The following is an 8,345-nucleotide window of genomic DNA, read 5'->3' on the forward strand; positions in this document are numbered from 1 at the left end:
CCCACGAGAAGTGAGACTGCATGTTGCAAGAGACAAAATCCGATGCACTAACTGAGTTTTTTAGATTGCTTTTTCTTGTGAGACCAAAGGGTCTCAGACAAAAACCTCTAGAAGAATTGAATGAATCCGCTGCCTAAAAACTGAACTAAAAGTCTAAGAAACTAGGCAACGAGAATACAAAAGTTCTCGAAATAGGCGTTGTAAACTACGCAGGCAACGTTATCTATCATCACTGGAAACCAATCGCAAGAGATAATCGCTAATGTACTCTCTTGAAATGAAAACACTCTGACTTCGCGGTTGTTGATCTGCCATTTTATATTTAATGTTCTTCTATTGAGAGAAAAAAAAAAAGGAAGTTTGCAAGATTCTGCCCGACTATTCCAAGTTCCACTTATGCCAATATTATCAAGCATTCTGCTTGATGTGTTCCGGCTGCCATCAGATGTTTGCTGTTTGAGCGCTGAAAAGAGAAGAAGTTCGAAGTGTGAGTCCAGAAGGGCAGGAGCTAATGGCGAAGGGGCGTGACCAGTTGTCACGTGGGCTGCAAGCTGACTTATCATTGGTTGCGAGTCTTCTGAGGAATACCTCGCTAAAATTGCAATTAAATGCAGTACAAAACATATATGAAAGTAGAAATAGTAAAATTAGTTTCATAAATCAGTCTTCTAAATTATTTACATATGCGTATTAGTCCAAGTTCGTCAGGAGATAAACACAAGGCACGGGAAGAAGAGCCCATAAGTCACATGGGTGGTCACCCACCCAAGCTGAAGCTCAGACGCTTGCTGCTTGAGTTTGGTGTCACTGAAAGTAGAAACTATCGTGATCATTATTTAATAAACACTAATTAAGTGGGAAAGTCTTGATTTTCCTTAATCAGGTAAGCAGCATAAGGCCTGAAAAACCTATCTTCAGCAAGTATCTCGTAGTGAAACAAGTTAAAGTTCATAAGATGTTCACAATTTACCGCACCATTATAGAAACTTGCATTAATCTTGTGAATAAATTGATTGAGTGGTTCAATTTTCATGTCGCTATGCAATACTTCGTTTCTGACATAATAGTGGGCATTTGTGCTAATCCTAAGGAACTTGTTCTGCACTTTCTGAAGTTTATCTATATCTTTTTCAGTGGCGGTAGCCCAGGCTGGCGCCACATATGTTATAATTGGTCTGATGGTACTAAGATAAATTAGTCTTTTCTTATACAAGGCCAATTTTGAAAATTTTCCTATAATTGGGTAGAGACATTTCATGACTCTTAGTGCATGGTTAGGAACATTCTCAATATGTGCAGTCCAGGTAAGTCGATTATTGATAGTTATGTCAAGATATTTCGCTTTATTGATAATTGGCACTGGTTCATTAAACAGTAACAGTTCCTTTTTAAGGGGGGCATTCCTTTTTCTTTTTCTGACAATGAGGAGTTGGGATTTTTGTGCATTAATCCGGACTTTCCAGCATTTGCACCAGTTTTCAATGTAAGGGACGTTTTCCTGTAGTTTTTTAATTGCATGATTAAGATTCGCTGACTTCATCGCGACAGCAGTGTCATCAGCATAGCATGCAAGTATTGTATTATTATTGCAATGGACTTTCGGGAAATCTGCGACGTAGAACAAGTAGAGTATCGGACTTTAAACCGATCCCTGAGGAATACCACTCAGCATGATTCTTTTAGTAGAGAGGAAATTTCCAACGGAGACTTTAAAATTCCTATTTGATATGAAAGAAAGTATCACAAGAATGAGTTCTCTTTCAAAATCAAGATCGATCAATTTGCAAATTAGCCCCTCATGCCAAACGCGGTCGAAAGCTTTCGCCACGTCTAGCATGAGGACAGCTGTATTCAAATTATTGTGAAGTGCTTACCCCACGAAGTCAGTAATTCTCACTAATTGCTTGATGGTCGATAGATGTTCACGGAATCCAAATTACTCCGGTGGTAGCTTTTGGAGGTGCAATTTCATACGGGCAAGTAAAATTCTTTCGTAAAGTTTAGATAGTCCAGGCAGGAAGCTGATAGGTCGGAAACCATCCGTTTGCATATGATCTTTCCCTGGTTTGGGGATCATAATAATTTTGGCCGTCTTCCATTGTTGTGGAAAGTTAGAGTGAGTCATGCAAGCGTTAAAGATAGAAGTAATCTTGCATATAACGTTGATAGGCAGGTTTTTCATGGCAGTGTTTGTGATGCCGTCAAGCCCCGGGGCATTTTTGGTCTTCAATTTTTTAATGAGGGACTGAACTTCGGATGGAGTTGCAAGCTTCCTTAAATTATTAGCTGTATGTGAATTAAGCCAGCCCTTCACTTTGGAGAGCGTGTGCAGTTCAAAATCAGCATCGATGGGTCAGCAATTTGGCGAAAATTGATCTTCTAGGTGAGAAGCAAACATGGCTGCCTTTTCTTGGTCTGAAGTCGCAACCTTATTATTGAAGTGCAGTGGTTGGTTACTGGCGTACATAGTTTTTAAATTTTTGATGAAATTCCAAAATGTACCATTTTTGGCATCCAAATTCAGCATTTTTTCTTGCCATAATTCCTCCTTATGTTGTTTAATAAGTTTCTGTATTTCTTTACTGATCTTATTAATTTCCCTCTTGATTGGTGGAGACCAGGTTATGTGATAACGTTATCTTAACCTATTTCGCTGCTGCATTAGCGAACGAATATTTGAGGGTAATTTATAAAGTTTCTCTCTATCATTAATTATATCACTTGCCTCTACAGTGGCGTTTTTAATTTTACTGGTTAATGAAGAAATTTCATTTTCAATATCAATAATAGTACTTAGGCTTTTTTGAGGGAAAGTCCAGTCTTTCAACAAATTTTCAAAAAGCTGTGTAAGTTATGGTCGTATTAGTCAGGGTTTAGGAATTCCTAACGTAGCAATTACAGGTAGATGGTCAGAGTCGAGTTCGTGAATTACATCTAGGGCCATTGGAACCGTTGTAGTCGCTAGAACAATATCTAGAATGTCTGATTTTTCTAGCCGGTCCGGTCAATATGTATATTCACTTGGGGAGTGCAATACTACAGGGTGATTTGTGACATACTTGGGTAAAATTTTTCCGTTGGCATTGCCTCTTCTACAATTCCATGCTGTATGCTTAAAGTACCCAGCAGCATTCGTAGGGAAGTCTTCAGGCAATATAGAGTCTAGGAAAGTTTCAGAGAGTCGATTTCATGGAGGTCTATACACTGCACAGAAATTTATGTCACCATACAACCGGTAAAGTAATTTGAACAGTTACAGTTACACAATTAAAATCCGTGCATAAATTTATGAGACACGATGGGTATTGTCTTTTGACATAAATCATAACACCCCCTCCTCTATGGGTGGTACGGTCACATTTGTATGAAACAAAATTCAGAACTTTGAGACGATGGCATGGTCTCGCATGAGTCTCAGTTATCATGCTAATGTCAATATCGTGAACCGACTACTCTCTTGAGTACTGTCTTTTATCATCGCACTTTGTGGTAACCCCTAGCCAAAGAATGTCCATGTAAAAAAGGAAAGGCTCCATAGACGTAATGTAAACGCCGCTAGAAAGAAGAAGGGAAAATTCGCCAAGGGAGTTGGCGACGGAACCTGTTGGCGAGAATTTTCCCCTCTGTGATGTACCTGACTTGGCCGAGATTTTCTTCCTCCGCGACGTGTACAGGAAATTAAGGAACACGGGGGGCACCGGTATATAATATATACCGGTTGTTTGTCAATTTTTTAACCTCAGAAAAAATTATAATTTCTCTACACCAAAAGCTATAATCGTAAGTTTCTAGTGTTTCATTTCGATTCTAAATGGCAGCACCACCCTATGAATGCTCAATATTTTGCAGTTATGAAATTATTATACCTCGTTCCAAGGTATCATGTTTGAAGATTGATAAATTCTATTGGAGGGAAAGAAAAAATTCAAAATCTGTAAATATATGACGTACACATGCTGAACCTTTTATATTTACTGCATTTGAATCAAAACTGATAATTAAAAGAAGATTATGTATACGTTTTTAATACCGGTATAGAATATATACCGGCGCCCCTACTGAGGGTACTTTGCCAATAGATGGCAGCACCAGGCTTCTCTTTCTCTACTGTGAGAGATGACAGCATTTCTTTACATTATAATACTTTATGATGTAACAATTGGTTTGTGATTAATTTACAAGTTGTTTAGGATTCAGTATTATGTTCATGAAGGGATGGGGAGTTTACTGACTCTGCACTAGGACTGAATACAAGTATATTTGTTTCTTTTTATTCTTTTTTTACTCTGTGCGAGTTTCATTCGTCTGTATTTAGCTAACATTTTAACTTCAGCACTTCACCCTTTCCCAAGAGAAAGGGCCCTATTCACGACAAGGAGCGTAAATAATAAGGCTCCTGTAAACCAGGCTGAATCACCAACGTTTCTCTCTTGGCGAGGGAGTGAACGCGCTGCCAATTTTGGCGCGTTTATCGCACACGCTGGCTGAATGTCTGCTGTTTTTTTAAAGATTTATTTTATAGACGCGCGGTATTCAGCGCATATAAACTTTTCGGATAATTTATTAATTCTCGAATAGTATATAGACGTTTTCACTTAAATAAAAATTTCGCGTATATTTTGTAAACATATTCAAAATAACTTATTCTTTAGATGTTTCAGTTTCGTTAGCAGACTATAATAAATAAGATATGAATAAAAACTTTCAATAGTGTCAAATGGGGAAATAGTTAAAGCGTAGAGTGTGCAAATAAATTTATCTTAATGACATTTTAACAAAAATTTCCATAAAAACACTGTAAATTCATACTAAAAAAATAACTTAAGAATATGTTGTCATTTAAGTCTGAGGTACATGGAAATAATTGTGCAAGATTCTGAAGAAACACTTTCTTTTAAATGTGTGAAATATTTCATAACATAATATGGAAGAAGAAAGTACAGCATTCTGTGTTTTGGATGCTTTTCATCAAATGTAATATAAATACGAACTAGAAACCGTAATAAAAAGTCCTTCCTCTTCAATCAGATCACCTTTGTGTTGCATTGTATTTGTAATACTTCTAAAAATCCAGTTTTTACCTAAATTAAAAAAACAGTTATTCCATAAAAGATAATAACTTTGAACGTATATAGAATGAATTTTGTAATTTGAGTTATGTTACAAAATAATTCATAGTTTATATATTTTATACTAATAATTTAGATAAAACCTGTCCAATTTAAGAATGTGTGTTAACCACATTCTTAAATTGTAAAAGGACGACTTAACCACATGTAATTCATTTCAAAGCATAAAAGAAAGCTTATTTTTTATTTTACACAGCAACAGCATTTTCATGCAGTCAAGTTTTTTTAACTGCTAGTTATTATACATAATACTTAATTTTAAACCCATTCTTATTAGAAAGCATAACTAAGAAACTTCTTTTTAAAGCACCACAGTGATTGCAAAGAATGTCGTTAAATTTACAAAAGTATTGAAGATATATTGAACAGCATTATAACAAGAAAGTACTGTACAAAATATGTAAATTTAGCATAACTTCTTTTTTAATATTTGCATAGTTTCCTTCAAATGAACCTTAATGGGAAGTTATCTTGCGAAAATTTAAAAGTATTAAAATGGCCTCTATTTAAGATGTAACTGCATTTATAATTATTTTGTAATTGCGAATAGATTATATTATTGCAATTAGATTATGCACTTACAACATAATTGCATAAAGTAATGAAATTAAGAGTTCACAGATACAATGTAATATAATTACAATGCAATTACCTAAATTGTAATTATAATCACTTATTTCATACCACAATATTATTACAATCACAATGTAATTTAAATTGGGTACTATATTTGCATACCCTCCACTCAAAAGGAGGTACTGATAAGCCTGGAAGTTATTATCAACAAAAAGCCTGTTCAGGACAGTTTGATGACAATTTCCACTGGGCGAAAAGTACATTCTTAAGCCCAGGCAAATCATGACAATAAAAATCATTTAGTCTTATGATTCACTATATTTTAAACCCTAAATTTGAATTCTGCACCAAATTATTTACCTATATTTTAACATACTTTATGAATTATTAGAAGCGATATGGCAAATATCTTCTAAAAATAACTGTAAAATATTTGTATCCATTAATTGATTCAGATACACACTTTTATTATTTAAGTATATCAAAATAACAGTTTCATGTTCCTGAAATACAAAAATTATGGAAAAAGTTAAAGTAATATTCTTAGAAGCATATGATATTAGTCACCAGATGCAAAATTATAGTTAATTTTTTGCCCTAAATAAAATTTTATTACACAGTAGTCAAATGTGTAACTTAATAACATGTTATATAAAAAATTAATGATAATAAGTTTATCAGAAATGAATTAATTCTGCAAATAAACTTTCTGCACTTGAAAATTTTCTACACCTGAGGGTAGGGAGAGATCTAGTAAAATTAGATTTATTATAACTTCAGTTGGACCAAACACCTTCTCTCTATATATATGCATCACTAAAGAAATAAATAAAATTATCATGCTTAAAAAACAGATATACCATACCAGTTTTTTTTCCCCTTGTTACACTTTACATTGAGAAATAACAAACCGTACAACACTGAAAAATACTATCCTTGAAATTTTGTTTAAATGAAGAAACACACACCATCTTTTTATTTAAGCATTACACTTCAAAAACAGATACACATACCAATTTATTTTCACTAGCCTTTATACTGATAACATGCCATATAAAAATGAAAAGAATTATCCTTGAAATTTAGATAAAATGAAGTAACACAATGGGAAAATTTATGCACACGGACATCTTTTTTCTATTGCATGTTGTCTGACATGATCCACAAGTGCCTAAAAATGTACCCAAAGAAACGCATTTCAATATTAACAAAAAATTGTTTACAGATTAAAATTCATTCATTTCATACCAGTATTATAAAGATCATGCATGAAACAAATCTGCTTTCCCATACTTTTAAGTAAAACTTTTATACTGGAAAATAGACTATATTTCTATAATTAGAAACAAGAAAATACTAATTTGAATTTTTGCATTAATTTCTAAATCTTTACTCCATTGCCAAATTGTATAATACTGTGATTATAAATAAACTTGCACAATCCTTGCAATTATTGAAGTCAGATTATATATATTTTGTCTCACACTATTCAATTTATTCTATTGACTTCAGATGTCAATGTCAAAATTCTGGAAGTTATTTTAACCAAGAAACAGTAGTGGGCACCGTGCATAAACAACTCATCTAACTTTTTAACAATAGTGATTATAAAATAAAGAAAAAATTATATATCATTCCAACGATATTGCAACTATAGTATAATGTTACATATATCTTTAGCAAACATTCAGATTTTATCTTGACTTTCCAAATTATTATTTATTTTTTAATAAATTTCAATATGCTAATGATTTTCATGTTACATTAGTATAAATTCCACAATTAGCACAGGAAAACAAAATCCGCGCTTTATATTAGAAGAGAAATTTCTTTTCCATATTCAAAACATCTACATTGGCGATGTTTGGCGACGGGTACATTAACCCTAGACTAATTTAATTATAGCTATTATTGCAGAAATTAGCAGATACTCAGGTTATTGTACACAAGAATTTCACTTTACTTGCACATTATAAACATCAGAGAAGATATAAACTCTAAATGAAGGCGTAATTAACATTATACTTACTAAGCAAAGTTCAGCGCCTGGACCAGGTTTCCAATTGTCTCTTCGGCAATTATTTACCCATATTTTTCTTCTTTCTTCATTTTTAGGAAATTTTACCAATGTATGACCTTTCCGTGAATGATTTGAACAATTAATAGCTGTACATCCGCCCATTTTACACAAAAAAAACACAAAAAATTTTTGCACCTTAACCACTCAGCCGCCATTAAATCTCCCACTTGGGAGCGCGAATGCCTGATGATTCAGCCTGGTTTATAGGAGCCTTAGTAAATAACGATCTTCTCTTAACGGACGACCGCTAAATTTCACGGCTCCAGTAACCGTAAGGACTGTTGGTTAAATTGGCATTCCTGGCCACAACCGTCGGAGGGATCCTTACGGTAAGTAACCTTCGTTCGAGAGGTGGGGAAGTTCGTTAAAATAAGCCAATCATATTAGAGATACAGGTTGACTCATCAGCCATGTTCGAGCGTAGGTCTCGTATTGTAGCCACGCGTTAGGGTTGTATTTCAGGTTTGGGGTGCCATTTTTGGCTCTTTAGCGGTGTTCGCTAAAACGTTATTATTTAACATTCTAGGGTATCCAAACTTCCGATTTTTTTGCATTCATAT

The 8,345-nt window shown here is 34.1% G+C and overlaps 1 long non-coding RNA gene across 2 annotated transcripts; it reads right to left on the reverse strand.

Moving 5' to 3' along the window:
- Positions 1-4,740: 4,740 nt before the first annotated feature.
- LOC146992915 (uncharacterized) lies at positions 4,741-8,065 on the reverse strand. 2 transcript variants are annotated; one of them, XR_015038878.1, is made up of 2 exons: positions 7,735-8,065; positions 4,741-5,081 (listed from the first exon to the last, which is right to left on the reverse strand). It is a non-coding gene; the product is annotated as an uncharacterized LOC146992915 (long non-coding RNA). The 2 variants fall into 2 exon arrangements; XR_015038877.1 differs by lacking the exon at positions 4,741-5,081 and adding an exon at positions 6,143-6,876 and having other exon boundaries at positions 7,735-8,064.
- Positions 8,066-8,345: the final 280 nt, after the last annotated feature.

Source organism: Stegodyphus dumicola, chromosome X2, assembly GCF_044657685.1.
Source record: "Stegodyphus dumicola isolate Sdum_Otavi_A_Nest chromosome X2, ASM4465768v1".
NCBI classification, from domain to species: Eukaryota; Metazoa; Arthropoda; class Arachnida; order Araneae; family Eresidae; genus Stegodyphus; species Stegodyphus dumicola.